This window comes from Piliocolobus tephrosceles, chromosome 15, assembly GCF_002776525.5.
Source record: "Piliocolobus tephrosceles isolate RC106 chromosome 15, ASM277652v3, whole genome shotgun sequence".
Classification (NCBI taxonomy): domain Eukaryota; kingdom Metazoa; phylum Chordata; class Mammalia; order Primates; family Cercopithecidae; genus Piliocolobus; species Piliocolobus tephrosceles.
In genome coordinates, this window is record NC_045448.1 from 69725998 (window position 1) to 69743326 (window position 17329).

Consider the following 17329-nt stretch of genomic DNA (forward strand, 5'->3'; position numbering starts at 1 on the left):
AGATGGTAAGATGAGCTATGTCTGTGCAGTAGTGAGGGTGGAGGCCCAGATAGAGTGGGTTTAGGAGAGAGTGGATGGAAGGGAATTGGACAGCATATACAAAAGAACGTCTTAGGCAGTTCATCTCTAAAGGGATGCAGGAAAATGGGTATGAGCTGAAGGAAAATATGGAGTTTGGGGAGGCCATTTTATTTAGGATGGGAGAATTTGCAACTTGTTTATTATTGTGGAAATAATCAAGGAGAAAATAGAAAACTGATGAAGCAGGAGAGAGAGTGGGGAAGGAGCCCTTACAATAGGGATTGTGAGGCAAGAATAGGGACTGCATTCTTTCTCCCAGCTCCTCAGATAGCCCTTCTCTGGAGCCTTCGCATCAGGTAGTTTTCATTCCTGGCTATAGGTAAAATCAACTAGAGAGCTTTTTAATAAGATTGGTGCCCTGACCTCATGCCAGACTGACTGAACCTAAGCCTCTGGCATGAGCCCCAGCTTTGGTGGTTCCACCGCCCCCTCAGGAAGTTGTCATGTGCAGCTGTGACTGAGAACCCCTCAGTCTCTGGATTTGGTCCTGCCCACTGTCAGTGTCTCAGAGCTCAACCTGTCAGGGGGCAGTCGGGGCTTAGTTAGCTCATGTCAAAACCTCAGCCTTGGCCAGGTGCAGTGGCACATGCCTGTAATCCCAGCACTTTGGGAGTCCGAGGTGCGTGGATCACTTGAACCCAGGAGTTCAAGACCAGCCTGGGCAACATGGTGAAACCCCATCTCTACAAAAAATACAAAAATTAACTGGACATGATGGCGCATGCCTGTAGTCCTAGCTACTCAGGAGGCTGAGGTGGGAGGATGGCTTGAGCCTGAGAGGCGGAGGTTGCAGTGAGCTGAGATTGCACCACTGCACTCCAGTCTGGGTAACAGTGAGACCCTGTCTCAAAAAAATAAAAATAAAAAAAGACATCAGCCCCTAACATGAGCATTTCCAAAATAACCTTTGTCGGAGTATTCAGTTTCTTTAACTGAATACATTTCTTCATTAGCTCATTCTAGAAACTAATGTTTGGCCTGATGGTCAGCTTAGGTAGTTATTATACTATAGTCACTTCCTCATTGGCCTTTGGAAGCTGTGTTGATAGAACCCCTCAGTAATTAGAGTTGTGTCCTTAATACCATCACAGTTGGACAAGAAAGAACAGGCATGCACTGAATGTAGATAATATAGAAATGGGTTATCATAAAAGAACAGGAAGCCAGTCCTCATGATACACAACAGTCTCCCTCCTAATGCCCCCAATGCCAATTTTCATCTTGTGTGAGGAGCAAACCAATTTTCTTGAAAGCAAGGTAGCCCATTGTAAATGGTACAGATGATGGGAAAGTTTTACTTGACCAAAGCAAGAAACTGGGATTGTGTCAGAGAAGTGTTACCACTGAGAAATGTCCGTGTCTCAGACATCGGGTCAACCCTCAGTCTGTAGGCCTGAGTAGGACACCACCAAATTTAAGAACTGTATGCAGAAGCATTGAAATTTCTTCAAGTGTATCCTGTCTGATTCTGTTGAAAACTGACCCTTCTGGGACCTGCCAACCTGCAGGAAATGATTAAAATACTCTAAATCAAATAACTCCATTCCAGATTCCTCCCAGCTATTGAGTGATCCAACAGTTGGATCTGTATTTCTCATTATGTCTGACCATACTACCGAGAAATAGCCACTGCCTTTGAGACCACAGAGCAGGGGAAGTGGGAAGAGGAGACATCTCAGAACTAAACTTGTGGTATGGCAAATACAGGGCTACGACTTAAAATCATAGGCCTCTAATAGATTAAGAAGAAAAGGTGTCCTTGCCAATGCATTGCAAAATTAAAAGAATTTCCCATTGAGTCCCACTGCACCGTCCCAACCCACACCACCTCCAGTTACATCTTACATCTCCCTCATGCGAGCACATGCCACTAAATCTGCTCTTCACTTGACCCTTGATCAAGACCACCTCATAATATATTCTGCATTATTCCATTTTTATGTGAGAATGCTGTATTAGTTTACAACAAAATTATAACCACTCTAAGATTTGTGATCCAAGTTCTTTCAGTCATGTATTCAACACATATTTATTGATATTTATTGACATATTTATGTGCGAGGTACCACTCTGGGTGCCTGGGATATATCAGAGAACACAACAGATAAAAATTCCTGTGTGATGGGGGAAGGGCAGACAATGAGTAATACGCATAGTAAACAAACTACATGCTATGGTAAAAGGTAATAGATGCTATAGGATAATTAGAGGAGAGTGAGAAGATTCCCTACTACCTAGGCGAGTAGGTTCCAGTTGTAAATAGAGTAATGGATACATTGAAAAGCGACCTGGATAGTGAGGAAGTTAATCATGAGGCTATGAGAGCGTGGGGAAGGGTGGGATATCCCAAACCAAGAGCTCTCATGCTAAGACCCTGTGGCCAGCGATCCTTGGTGTTCACAGAGGAGCAGGTAGGGAGTGGGAATTGCCATCCCCAGGCACCTCCATGCCTGCTGCTGTCCTCATTCCCTCTCAGGATAGCAGCAGGCAGTAAGGTGCCTGGGGATGGGATGTGCAGGGTTGTGGAAGGACTTTGGCTTTTGAGCAGAGGAGCAATATGGTCTGACTTCTATTTGGAAGATTACTCGGCTGTGGGTAGACAAAGAGACAAAGATAGAAGCAGTGTGATTTGTTAGGAGGGTTATGGCAACACTTTAGGCAAAAGGTGTTGAATGTGTTGAATCAGGGGAGCGCAAAGAGGTGGAGAGAAGTGGTCAGAGTTGGATATATTTTGAAAGCAGAGCTAATGAATTTTCCAAAGCATTGAATGTAGGGTTTAGAGAGAGAGACGAATCAAGAATGTCCCAAGGGTTTTGGCCTAAGAAACTGAAAGGATGGAGTTGCCATCAGCTGCCAGACAGGAGGAAGACAGAGGGAGAAGATGATTTAGGGAGGAGGGGGAAAAAATCAGGGAATCTGTTTTGCTGTGTACTGGTTACATGACCTTGATAAGTTGTTTAGCCCCTAGCCAGGTGCCATGGCTCATGCCTGTAATCCAACACTTTGGGAGATAGAGGCGGGTGGATCACTTGAGAACTAGTGCAAGACCAGCCTGGCCAATATGACAAAACTGCCTCTACTAAAAATACAAAAATTAGCCGGACATGGTGGCACACGCCAGTAGTCCCAGCTACTCTGGAGGCTGAGGCAGGAGAATCAGCCTGAACCTGGGAGGCAGAGGTTGCAGTGAGCTGAGATCACACCACTGCACTCCAACCTGAGTTTCCCTCCATCTCCGGGGGAAAAAAAAAATTGTTTAGCCCTTTTGTGCTTCAGTTTCCCAATCAATAAAACTAAGATAATAAAAATTTATGGCCGGGCGCGGTGGCTCAAGCCTGTAATCCCAGCACTTTGGGAGGCCGAGACGGGCGGATCACGAGGTCAGGAGATCGAGACCATCCTGGCTAACACGGTGAAACCCCGTCTCTACTAAAAAAATACAAAAAACTAGCCGGGCGAGGTGGCGGGCGCCTGTAGTCCCAGCTACTCAGTAGGCTGAGGCAGGAGAATGGCGTGAACCCGGGGAGGCGGAGCTTGCAGTGAGCTGAGATCCCGCCACTGCACTCCAGCCCGGGCGACAGAGCGAGACTCCGTCTCAAAAAAAACAAAAAAACAAAAAAATTACATCTGTCAGTATTGTGAACACTAACTGAAATAATATTTGTAAAGTATTTGGCAGAAGACCTAGCAGATAGTGCTCAGTCATTGTTAGCTGTTTTATAGTGGAAGCTTAATGAAAAAATTTTTAACTAATTTGAGATTCTTCCTAGAGAGCTGGCTGTTTAATTCAGTCTCGTTATAACCAAGGGGCTCCTCTGAGACAACATGTATCCAGCAGTACATGTTTATCACTCGACCAAGCCCAGGTGATTGAAAGGGGGACGAAGAGATGGCCGAATTCCTCCAGAAAAGGGGCCTTGTATTCAAACATAAAACTCCAGTCACCAACCAGGTCCTACACAGCAGCTCAGATTAAAGGCTGAAACTATCACTGGGCAAAATAGAGATGCAGGTGGAACATGTGGATATCCAGAATATGAAGTAAGGTCTTGGACTTGCGTTTGTTTCTTGGGAAGCTGGTTTGGAGGACAAGGTTTTTCAATCAAAAGTGATCCCCTGGGTCTGAGTAAAGGGATATTGTCAATGCCAGTCACAGCCTGCCCAGTTCATCACCTGGAATCAAAAATACTTTTAAAATATGTAGTTGAGACTTTTCTTTTCTCACTTATTTGGTGCCCATTTGGACACCTGTGTCACAAGTTTTCGTGGTCTGCAATGAATAACTGTTGCCTGAGCCAGAAGCAGAAATTCCATGGAGTTTCACAGGAAAGAGATTTTTCCATCCAACAGCTAAAAGATTCCTATACAAATGGTAAACTTTGGTGAGCTCCATGACTATAGAAAATGGTCAAACATCCAGAGTCCTCACCCACCAGATATTTAAATACAGCCATCTCTGTAGTCTTAACTACCTCACTTTTCTTCACCAAACTCTGGCCAGAGGTTGAGAAAATTACTAATATAGTGCTGCTTTAAGGGAAGTATTGAAAAGAGATTTGTCCTTTTGAACAAAGCAAATTTTAGAAACATGAAGAACTTTTCATGAAGATTATTTTCTTTTAGATACTTAAAAATTCTATTATTTCCCACTCAAAGTGTCCAAAAATCAGGAAATCAATCAAGTATGTCTTGAACTCCTACTTTGTCTCCTAGTCACTGTCCTTAAGGAGCTTAAAATCCAGTTGGAGAAAGAGTCCAACAAGCATATAACAGAGTGTATAATAGGCCGGGCGTGGTGTCTTATACCTGTAATCCTAGCACTTTCGGAGGCTGAGGCAGGCAGTTCACAAGGTCAAGAGATCGAGACCATCCTGACCATCATGGTGAAACCCTGCCTCTACTGAAAATACAAAAATTAGCTGGTGTGGTGGCACGCACCTGTAATCCCGGCTACTTGGGAAGCTGAGGCAGAAGAATTGCTTGAACCCAGGAGGCAGAGGTTACAGTGAGCCAAGATTGCATCACTGCACTCCAGCCTGGTGACAGAGCAAGACTACAAAAAAAAAAAAAAAAAGAGTATATAAATGTATAATAAAGAACAAGATCATCTGAGTCAGGTATAAATGCCATAGGATTTCAGAGTGGGGAAGGATAAGTGAAGGCAAGAAGAGTCAGGAGAGCTTCATGGAGAGATAACACCTGAACCAAGGACGGATATGTCTCTGAACACAGTTTGTTCATGGGCTATCCCAGACCGTGACTTTGTTGTTGTTGTTTTTCCTTCTCGTTTTGCATCCATTTCTGGGGCCTTTCGATTTGGGGCCATTTCTCAAGCTGGCAACTATCCTCGTAGGATGTACACTCCACACCCTTAATCTTGAACACCCAAGATGTGACAGTGCAGCCTAGCTGATGCTCATGCCTGTTAACTCTGATCAGGATTTGCTTTGTACTGGCTGCTGGGTTGGAAGGTCACAATCTTCGAAGAAAAGAAAGTAACCTAAAGTCAGACATAAGATTCCAAATTCAACATTAAATAAATGAAGACCCCTGTTTTTTCTCCTAATTTATATGAAAAACAGCCTGACTGCAATAGCAACAAGGTTCAATAGCTTTGAACGGATCCATGTCATATCACTGTTTAGAGAAATGCCATTTGAATGAAACCTGAAATTCAACAGACTCAGACCTGAGACATCAAAGCGAAAACAATGGCTCTATAATTGCAGCATAATGGAGGAATTAAGAATACAAATCTTAATTTCACATCCCAGTCCCTTGACTTTCCAGGGTAATCTTGGACAAGCTTACCTGGAGCCTGTTTCAGAACCTGTCTCGCATGTTTATAGTAAAGATTAAGTATATAAGGGGCTTGAGGTACATAATAGTCCATCAAAAAATGACAGCTGTGTATTAGGTTTTTGACCTCATTCTCTTTCCTTGCCAAGTAAAAGTCTAATGGCCTGCCCCATTAGATTCACTGTACATGTTCTGTGGCTTATAAATAGGCTATCTCTCCCTGATTAAGAAGCATGCTCCTTTTGAGTCTCCACGATAAGCCTGGATTTTAGGAGCAGGCTGGAAAAAAACCTTGAAGATGTTGCCCACAGGACAACTAGGAAGAAGAACACCAGTAAATCAGATGTGGCGATAAGTCAAACGAGACTGGGTGGCAGTCTGAGTCTTTACTACTTTTGAAAAGGTTTCCTCAATAAATGCATCAAGTAAATAGTAACATAGGGAAATATTTAGACAAATTAAACACATGAAATAAAGCAAGTGAAGTTGATACATTATTACCACGTGCAAAATTTCTGTTGCCTCAAAAAAAAACTTTTATCATGCCTGGCATGTTTGGAGGCATTTTATCAGAGCAGGTACATTTCATGCAGATGACATCTGCAACCTAAGGAAAGGTTGCATACAGACTGGGTCCTCCAATGTCCTTCAAATTAGCCATAACTCAGGGTGGTTTGAAGTATGGCTTGCTTTCTATGGGGATGAACGTGGTGCCAACTTGTTTCCCAAGATTTTTGACCATTTTATTTCTCAGATTTTTATTAATTCAGACTGGTCTTTTCCTGAACTAGTGGTATATTTCTAAAAATATTTGTTTGGTGAAAAGGAGAGAATATTTGTGGGTGGGTGAGTGGGTGTGTATGTGTGTGTGGGTGTGGGTGTGTGTATGAGAGAGAGAAAGAGACAATGAAAGAGACCTACAATGCACGGGACACCCCCAGCCCCACTGCACAGAATTATGTGGTCCAAAATATTAATAGTGCCATGGTTGAAAAACTTAAGAATTGGCCATGTGCAGTGGCTCATGCCTGTAATCTCACCACTTTGGCAGGCCAATGTCGGTGGATTACCTGAAGTCAGGAGTTCGAGACCAGCCTGACCAACATAGCAAAACCCTGACTCTACTGAAAATACAAAATTAGTGGGGCATGGTGGCACATGCCTGTAATCCCAGCTAGTTGGGAAGCTGAGGCAGGAGAATTGCTTGAACCCGTGAGGCAGAGGTTGCAGTGAGCTGAGATCTCGCCATTGCACTCCAACCTGGGAAATAAGACTGAAATTCTGTCTCCAAAAAAAAAAAAGGGAAGAAAAAGAAAAACTAAAGAATCAAGATTTGGGGTGGGGGGAGCCCAGGATTCTGCATTTTAATAAACTTGCCAAATACTAAACACACAGGATGAAGCCATGATTAAAATCCATTTAAGAAAAATGAAGTATTCTTTTGATTCACTCCCAATTCCATTCGTTTAAGAATCCCAAGGTTTTAAATTCAGAATCTTGGGATTCTTAAATGGTCTTTTGTTCTATTCTATATGTGCTTTCTTTGGGGCCCCTTTTTCTGATATAAAGATAGGAATTTGCCTAAAAAAAATATTTTAACCCAATATGACAAACCTAGGGACCTTCTCACTTATATGTTGCCAGACAAAGACTTCAAAATTTTCTCTCCAAATTCCTCTTTTCCATATTCCAAGTTGTGCCTTCACTTCCTCCTCTCACACAAAGGCCTGGAGAGCCGCAGACTTGTTGTTCATTGTTTCAGGAAGAAAGACCCTGTTAACGTCCAGCTTATTTTCACCACTTCATGGCTACCTTTGTTTCTTCACAGGAAGGCAGGCCTCAGGCTGCCATATAGAGGTAGTTTATAGCTTTGGAAACAACTGGAGAATTGTCATAAAGAAAATGCAGACATTGGAAAGAGCAGTTGTCTCTCAGGCATAGGATTGCCCCTATGTTTCTTGAGGCAAAACAGACCGTCTTGTTTACCGTCACAACCCAGCACCTGGCATAATGTCTGCACATACTCATTACTCGGCAAATAATGATGGTTGAGTGAATAAATGAATGAACCCAAGCAGGGGTCATACTGGTACCATGATGGCACCTGCTGGCAGGAAAGAAAAGGAGCCAGAAGGAGGTAGAATCAGAACAGGGGGCTCTGAGTTGGTTGGGAGGTAGACTTCAGAAAAGGATGGCCAGCAGGTGTGGTGGCTCATGCCTGTAATCCCAGCACTTTGGGAGGCTGAGGCAGGTGGATCACAAGATCAAGAGATTGAGACCATCCTGGCTAACACAGTGAAACTCCATCTCTACTAAAAATACAAAAAATTAGCCGGGTGTGGTGGCGGGCGCCTGTAGTCCCAACTACTCAGGAGGCTGAGGTAGGAGAATGGCGTGAACCCGGGAGACGGAGCTTGCAGTGAGCCGAGATTGCGCCACTGCACTCCAGCCTGGGTGACAGAGCAAGACTCTGTCTCAAAAAAAAAAAAAAAAAAAGATGGCCAGCAATTCAATCTTCATATCCAAGAAACTTGAGCCTAATTTAATAGGGGAAAAAAATCTGCCAGGTGAGAAACTATAACCAGCATTCCCAGGACGGGCAATAGTCAACGATATCATCATAAAAGCACCAGTGCCAGTAGGAGCAGACCCCTGCCTGGGATGCAGACTTGGTGGAAGGGTGTAGAAATAGCCCACTAACTGGATCAAGATTCTGGGCAGGCCTCTAGTCTGTGAGGGTCTGCAGCGCAAGGCTGGAAGCCAAGCAGAACCATAGAGACTGACAGACTCAAGATCACTCCAGAAAAGCTATGACCCAGGGAACATTGGCATGGCCTAAGCTCACCCTGGAATACCAGAAACTTAGATTACAGCAGTTCACCTATTCTGGATGCTGCCAGCTGGGGCTGTGGGTGCACAGTCTGCTTTGGTAAGGACTGGCTCAGACGGGGATGTGCTGGAGCCTAGAGGTGGAGGCCACAGTGGCTGCAGAGGAGGGCAGTGACCACCCCCCACCGCTGTTTTTGGAGGCAATTTCCAGGGGTCTGTTTTCTAAGTCAGTTCAATTCCATTACCAGTTGCTTTAAAGCAACGACAGAGTACAAATCCAGCCTGTTTTTGTAGTCATTATGACTCTCTAGGTAAACAGACAGCTGGCATGGCTGGCCTTGCCAAAATCTCTTGAATTTCACCAGCCTGGTAGGGAGTGGATCCAGTAGCCTGTACTGAGTGGCAATCTCACCTTCCAACATAATAAAAAATTATTGCATACTCTTCAGAGAAAGTAAAAATCAGAGACATTTTTTCTTCTATTTCTTTTCCAAGGTCAGCAAACAGTCCATCAATCAAAGTAGGTAGCTGTCTTTGGGATAGACAATTCATTCCAGTGCTGTATGCATGTGGGCCTCTTTATTAAGGAAAGAGGGATGGGGAGGAGGTTGCTGGTGGCAAATGGAGTCAATAATATCATAACAATCACTACCAACTTGTTTTAAATCTATACTCTGGGCAAAGTGTTAGGGACTCAAAGAAGAATAGCCAGTCCTTGCCCTCCAGAGGCTTACAATACAGTTACCAAGGCAGGATATATTACTCAAGGAGGTAAATATTATACAGTTTGGGATATAAAAGCAAATATCACACAGGTATCCCGAATATCCCCATCTGTTCCAAAGACTCATGAGCCTTTAGGTAAGTCAGTGGACACAAACATGGCATGCTCTGAGGAGTGTCCACTTCGTGGGCCTGGTGAGTTACTTCCCAGTTACCCAAGAAGGCTCTTCACCCCTTCTGCAAAGTGAAGCTGGACAGATTATTCCAGAAAGTCAGGTATAACAAGTAGGCAGCTCATGATTAGCCCAGTCCCAAAACTCTATCCCATGAGTGTATTTTCCCCAACAAGACTCTCCCCAAACTGTTTCTCAATACCAGGAAACAACCTCTGAAGAAAAGAAGACTCTTCCAAAAAAGCAGTGGCAGAGGACAGAATCAGGACTCACTCTCTTTCTCCTGTAGGTTCCTTAGCCCCAACATTATTCCACTTCCTGTCCAACTCTCCCACACTCACTGCTTCTTACTCATTCAGTGTCACATAACCTGGAAGAATGAGGCAAGACTGAACCGGAAGGGAGATAGGAGACTCACCTTGAAGAGGGTTTGAATGACAGAATATGGAGTTTGGGCAATGGGAAGCCATTTGAGGGAAGCACAGTGCATTATTTTAGGAGGATTAATTTAGCATGTGTATGCTTTAAGTATATTAATGATAACAAAATGGCATTAATTTGGATGCCACTGATCTGTGAATTTGGTCATCTGGAAAAGGAGTAGGCTCTAGTTTACTTTTCCATTATTTGGGCTAAAGGAATTTAGTACCAAGAGTGACCAATCCACAGCACTGGGGCTACAAGTGAATCATGAGAGCCTCATACTCAGCCCTTGAAAAAGAAGTGCAACTGACACACTTTGTTATTTCTGTAATTATAGGTGATAGGTCCTTTGAAATATGTGGCTTAGCAAAACACAGAGGAAAGACTTAGAAAGGAAAAGTGGGCTTTGGGATCAGATCAGTGTAGCTAAAATCATGGTTCTGCTACTTACAGGATGTATGACTTTAGACTGAGATAATGTACTGAGAAGAGCTGGCATGGGACCTGACACACAGTAGATGCCCAATCTTAGTTTTCTTGCACTGATGTTGTGGTCTCTATGTGAATTTGTACAGTGAGATGGTTTCCAAAGACTTTGACTTCTGGTTGAATTAGCAGAAGTATAGTATCTGAAACTAAGGAGGTGATGGGACCTCTCAACTTGGTGAAGTTAAAATCTCCATTCGAATATTGTGTTCAGTACCAAGGGCACTCCAAGGGAGAACACAGATAAGCTGAGTGTATGAGAAACACTACCAAATATGGTATGTTATGTAGAATATAGAATTGGGGCTCTTTAGCCTGGAGCATACTTTGTTGTATAGATCCAAGGGGTAGAACAGGCTCAAAGGAACAGTTTCTGGCTCAGTTTTTGAAAAGACCTTTTCAATTAGCTGCATTGGGTGGGAATGAGCTCCCTATTACGGTTGCAGTCAAGCACAGGCAGCAGGACAACTTGGCAGAATTTTGTAACCACCATTCATACCTCAGAGCAGGGACTGGAGTAGAAAAGCTTTCAGACTCCTTCTGCTGCTGAGAGGCTGTGACTGTAGACCTAAAAGTATGTTAGGAAAGGAGTAAACTAAATACTATCAGTCCTATACAGTATCATGAATAAGTTTGGTTCTCACATTTTGAAAATCAATCTAAGAGAGCTCTGTTGGTGATACTGGAGACAACTTCTCTTAATGCAGTTCAGATTGGCCAACCTCCACCTAATACAAGTGGGATCATATTTCAGACCAGAGTACTTCAAACTCCTGAGAATAATCTGTTTTCAAGTAATCTCAAAACACACCCTGTAATTTACAAACAACACATTAGTCACAAATCAGTCTCCTCTATTTATTAGCCAGTCTCCATAGAGCCATCCATAATTCAAGGTATTTTTCTTACAACGTCCCAGTATTTTTACTATTATAATTACTATTATTATTATTTTAACAAAATGGCTTGTGGTTTTACATACGATCATTGGAGATGGTAAAAGACCACAGGAATATCAGAATGCAGAACTCAGATCTCAAATATTGTTTATGAACTGAAATAAAAGTAGTTTGCCAACATCTCTATTTTGACAACCCTTGTAACCCTTGTTATATATAAAAATATCTTTTAAAATATGTTTTGGATGATTCTTGCTGATTTGTTTTTCTTGGATGTTTGAGCAATTGACTTTCAATATGTTTATATCTAAGTATTTTAAAGAATGTTTTCCCTAAGTTTGAAGTTTCCTTGTTTTGAGAGTAATTGAGAAAAAAAAATATTTTTCTGAATCTATACTTTCAAAAACACTGAGATAAGCAAATAGATGGTAGAACTAAAAGTTAAATCAAAATAACCCATAAGCAAAATAAATATAATGGACCAAACTCAGCAGTTTAAAAACACAGACTGACAGATTATGTTTTTAAAATATCCAGCTATATATGATTTACAATAAAACATATATTCAATAAAAGATAAGGATGCAGAAAGATTGAAAATAAAGGCATGTGAAAAGTTTTATCAGTCAAATACGAAAAGAAAGCTAGTATAGCTATATTAATATTTGATAAAAAACTTATTGGCAAAAAATTGTTGGTATAAAGAGGACCGTTACGTAATGTTAAAAGGAACAGTTAACCTAGAAGTTGTCATAATTCTGATCTGCACTTCATGACACATCCTCAGCATATATAAAGCAAAAATTGATAGAATTGCAAAGAGAAATTGATAAATCCACCATCACAGGAGGAGTTTTCTATACAATGCTCTCAGTAATTAATAGATCAAGCAGCCAAAAGAATTAATAAAATATAAATGATTTGAAGAATTTAGTTAAATATAATCTAGTGGACACATGATAAAGCCCCAGCATAACATTCAAAATAGGATCCAAAATTTTTTGGTTGCATAAAATGAAGAGTTATGCAACTATAAGACTAATGACAAAAATACCATACTTTATCAAATCTAAGACACACTTTTCTTTCCACATTTTAACATCTCTAAAATTGAGATGTTTCAGATCATAATAATATATCATGATATAATGGGCAGTCTTTTCCCTAATAGCTCATAAAATAATAAGACATCCTACCACAGATACATCTGAAATGCAAAGAAATATTTTCTATCAGTCTGTACTGTGCCAAAAGTAAAGATAATGAAATATATCGTGAATGAAACTGATCAGTCACTTATTTTCCACTGCCCACCCCCTTCACAGTGGAAAATAAGAACTCTAGCCTTTCCCCTTTGGAGAATGGCTTACTGTATATGGGAAATCTGCATACAACAGAGAATATCTATTCTTTTTTAAGTACAAAGTACACTCTTACACTTTAAAAAAAGCAGTCATGTACCATAAGCCAAGTCTCAACAAATTTATAAAAATGACATATAGATCATATTCTGGTACCAAATAAAAAACAATTGAAATCAATAGCCAATCAAGTTACCAATGAATTTTGGAAATCTCATATATTTTGAAATTTCAGACATACACCCAAAGCATTTATGAGTCAAAGTAATATCATAATGTAAATTAGAAAATACTTAGAGCCGACCGATTATGAAGATGCCAAAACCAAAACTTGGAATGCAGCTAAAGTGGTCCTTACAGGGAAATTTGTCATCTTGGGGGTTTATGTTAGAAAAGAATAAAAGTTTAAGACAGTTAGCCAAGCATAGAACTCAGGAGATTAGATAAGAATGACAGAGTAAGCCCTTTCAAAAAAGAGAAGGCCAAAACCAAGAAAGAACAGAATAGAAAACAAGATAAATAGAGAGGTAACAAAGAAAACTATTAGTCGGGCATAGAAGAGGTAAAAAGAGAAATAGGTGTGTATAGAAAGAACTGTGTACTTGCCTGTCAATCTGGATGGGAAGATAAGCTGAAGTCAATGCTGTTATGGGTTCTGGGCAGTGCTGGAGAGAAATCATTAATCAAGAAAACACATGCAAATTGAGTTCATCCCTCACCTACCCCTAAGTCTCCTTCCTAGAAAGGCTTTGTACACAAAATGGTTGCTATAAAGTATGGTAAAATGTGTACATTTTATTCTCCCCCATTTTTATCACCAACTAAAATTTGCCAAATTACTATGAAACTCTCAATTTGCAAAGCTGTTTGTTCCTACAGCAGTCTCTGATCACTATGTTGCTTTCTTTTTTTTAAAAGTTTATGGTTCTACTTTTTCTGGTCTCTCACTTCTTGATATCATACCTGTGTTTCCTAATCTAGATTCTCCCCTCTACACTTCTAATTTGACAGTTTAAGCTTCTGGGTACCTGAATATCAGAAAACCAAGCTTACATAAATTGCATATGAAATAAGGATTCCTAGTCTGTAAGAACTTGAGAGAAAGTATATGGCTGAGAACCCAAGCTTTAGTGAAAAACCAGTGTGTCCATTTATGCCACCTCCTGGGTTATTGAGGCTATTCCAGATAGTTAGTCGTTTGGGTTGAGCATTCTGGTTCAGTGAATCCATTTGAGAGAAGCACAATTATAGGAAGAAGTGCAAAATCGAAAGAGGATCCAAAAAGTTATTGGGAGCCTGGGCAACACGGTGAGACCCTATCTCTACAAAAATAGGAAAATTAGCTGGGCATAGTAGCATGTGTGCATGTAGTCTCAGCTGCTCAGGAGGCTGAAGTGGGAGGATCACTTGAATCCAGGAATTCAAGTCTGCAGTGGGCCATGATTGTGCCACCCTATGCTGAGACCCTGTGTCAAAAAAAAAAAAAAAAAAACCGCCAGGCGCATTGGCTCACGCCTATAATCCCAGCACTTTGGGAGGCCAAGGCGGGTGGATCATCTGAGGTCAGGGGATCGTGACCAGCCTGGCAAACATGGTGAAACCCCGAATCTACTAAAAATACAAAAATTAGGTGTCCGCTGGGTGTGGTAGCGGACACCTATAATCTCAGCTACTCAAGAGGCTGAGGCAAAAGAATTGCTAGAACCCAGGAGACGGAGATTGCAATGAGCCAAGATCGCACCATCGCACTCCAGCCCAGGCGACAATAGCAAGACTCCGTCTCAAAAAAGAAAAAAGAAAACAAAATTGGTAGAGGGGGAAGGAGTTGTCAGTGGGAAAGAGAAACGGGAGGAGGAGGAAGAGGAGAGATTTAATAGTTTGGGAAAAAGGACCAAAAAGCAGAGAAAATCTGAGAGGATCTCCTTTCTGCCAACGCTAAAATAATTGTCAACTCTTTAAATAGTCCAACATTGGCAAAATCAGTGAGCTAGGTTATATGAGAATGGGAGGTGACCCACCGGGATCATGTTATCCTGGTTGGCAGCTTACAGTCATATTGCACTAAATTATAAGTCGCCCCAGGGTCCTTACGTGTATTTTCTAATCAGGATAGTATTTGGGACTGACAGGATTTATATCGTTTGCATTCCCAGAAAGCAGTCAAACTCCTCCCTCTGTTCCCTACAGAATGACAAGGTCCCATGAGGGTGTATAAACACCTTTCCTCTTGCAAAGCAGCCGTCTTCTCACCTATTCATTAGGGCATCAAGGAAATGCAAAAGGCAGAGAGTTAACTTACTTCTCCTCAAAAGAAGAGTCAGTGCCACAAACGATACATAACTAGCATTCCTTTGCCATTACTGAGGCTACTAAAACAGATGTTAGTTTAGTCAGGGCCCAAAGCAGTGGGCTTCATGTTTTGTTTCATTTTTTAAAAAAATAAAAAGCACTAGAATAAGTGACAACTGAAATATTACTGGGTTTCTTTTCAACACAACCCAGCATCAGGGAAACCGTTTCATTTGCAAGCTGAGGAAATATGAAAGGGCAATTTTATTTTACCTGCATTGCCCAAATTTACAGACTTAAAATACTTTATAGGTATCTATAAAGCACAAGATTCTTGAGATCGTATATAAAAGGTGCAAACTCAGCCAAAGTAAATATCTACAAAATGCTCCTTACGATGGAGTTTGACCTGGCAGCCTCAGTTAGCCCCTACCTACTGGCCTTAAAATTTGTGAATGTACTGATCCCTAACAGATAAAAATGTTGAATGGCAATTTTGTATTTCATACATCCTCGCTCTAAATAAAATTATGTCCATTCCTACTCTGTGCCTTTAATCACATTTCATTTTCCTTCTGGAATGCCCTCTCTTCTTTCACCTATCCAATTTCACTGTGGCCTTAAGGCCTAGCCCAGTGCTGTCTGGACCTGCCCCAGGATGACTCAGTGGCCTCTGCAAGCCTCCTAACTCCCTCTGCTCTGAGTTCAGGCACTGCAGATTGCAGCAGCTTTGAGAGTTTAACTGTATTTTACCTGTACTGCTCTCCAGGCAAGCCCTGAGAATCAGTCCTGACTTTGTAATTGGACTCTGACAACCTCTTTCAGGGTTAGAAACTGATGTCCATCTTTCTAATGGGAAATAATTTCTTGGTTTCTTGACACCCTATTACACAGTTTAACGACATTGCTTTAAGGAATTGATCACCATGGTTACATCTGGTTGATCATAGATGACAGATTGATGGTTGATCATAGATGACAGATGCTTTGGTAAGCATCTGTCTTTTTGAGGCACCACCCAAATTCACCTTTCCAAGTTCATAATCTAAAGCAACAGCCCACAGTATATTGTAGGTGATGTTTACTTACCAATAATAGGTAACAGTGATGCCAACTAATACATGAGGGATGATCAATCAGACCAACTGAGCATATACATTAAATAAATAGCTACATTAGTGATAAGTAAACAAATTGCTATATTTAATAAAACAAAAAATGAAAATGAGACAGCAGCCTTTCTCTTCCAGTGTCATAATATTGGAACATTACTAAGTACCTTCTCTGTAATGCTATTTCAGCACCCCACTTCCAAGAACTAAAGTACTCCAAGTACTAACAAGCTACATCTTGTCTGGATTATTCTCTGGAAACTGGTTTTGATTAACAAGCTCCATGCATTTTATGGAGAGAAAGGAAAGTGCTGAATGAATCCAAGATTTACTTTAATCACCTTCACCATCATAAGTAACATGAAATGTCATGACTGGGTCAGGGTGACAAGAGTACCGCAAGAGTACTTATCACCTTCTGTGATAAGGGCCTCAAAGCTTGAGTTTGTAGGAGTATGGCATCAATCCTCCCCTTAATTGCATATTAATGATGGCTTATCTCAGTCCTTCTGGTATTATTCATATAAGGCATAAAGTAATAAGATTTATAGCAAACTGGGATTTACACATCCATATGATTTCTGCTCCTTCAAAGGATTTGCTTTGGAAAACCATATGCTTTCTCCAACGATGCTGTCACTGTTCCAAATACATTCTGCACTCCTGCTTTGAAATGGTCATAACTTTAAAGCCACAGTATTTGAACATTCTCAGTAGGGGATTAGGGGAATATCATCATCATTTGATTTCTAAAACCCCAAAAGCTGTAGGAACCAGTTCTGGTGAATGATGGATTATCAAGCTCAGAGCCTCCTTCATGAAAAGCAAAGCATGACTAAGAGATTATAAGATTTTCCTCTGGGGGCCTATAAACTGACTTTAGAAAGAGTCCCAAGGGAGGGGTTTCAGAATTGCTTTGGTCTATGGCTGTATCACTGGAGATAGTCTCCAACCTCCAAAGCCACTAGACTGGAGATAATTAGATTCATGTGGATGTGGGAGTTCAGTTATGTTCACTACATGAACAGCCTCATTGCTTTATAGCCATGCTTTTTAGAAAGAGTTCCACAAAGGTTTAGGTACCTAATACTTTTTCTATACTGCCCCACTTTGGGTTAAGGAATCTACTATCTTCAGTGTCTTATCAATTTAAT

The 17329-nt window shown here is 41.2% G+C and overlaps 1 protein-coding gene across 3 annotated transcripts in view; it reads left to right on the forward strand.

Moving 5' to 3' along the window:
- The window catches only part of ANTXR1 (ANTXR cell adhesion molecule 1), a 238291-nt gene that overhangs the window by 109725 nt on the left and 111237 nt on the right, over positions 1 to 17329 (forward strand). The window lies entirely within an intron of this gene.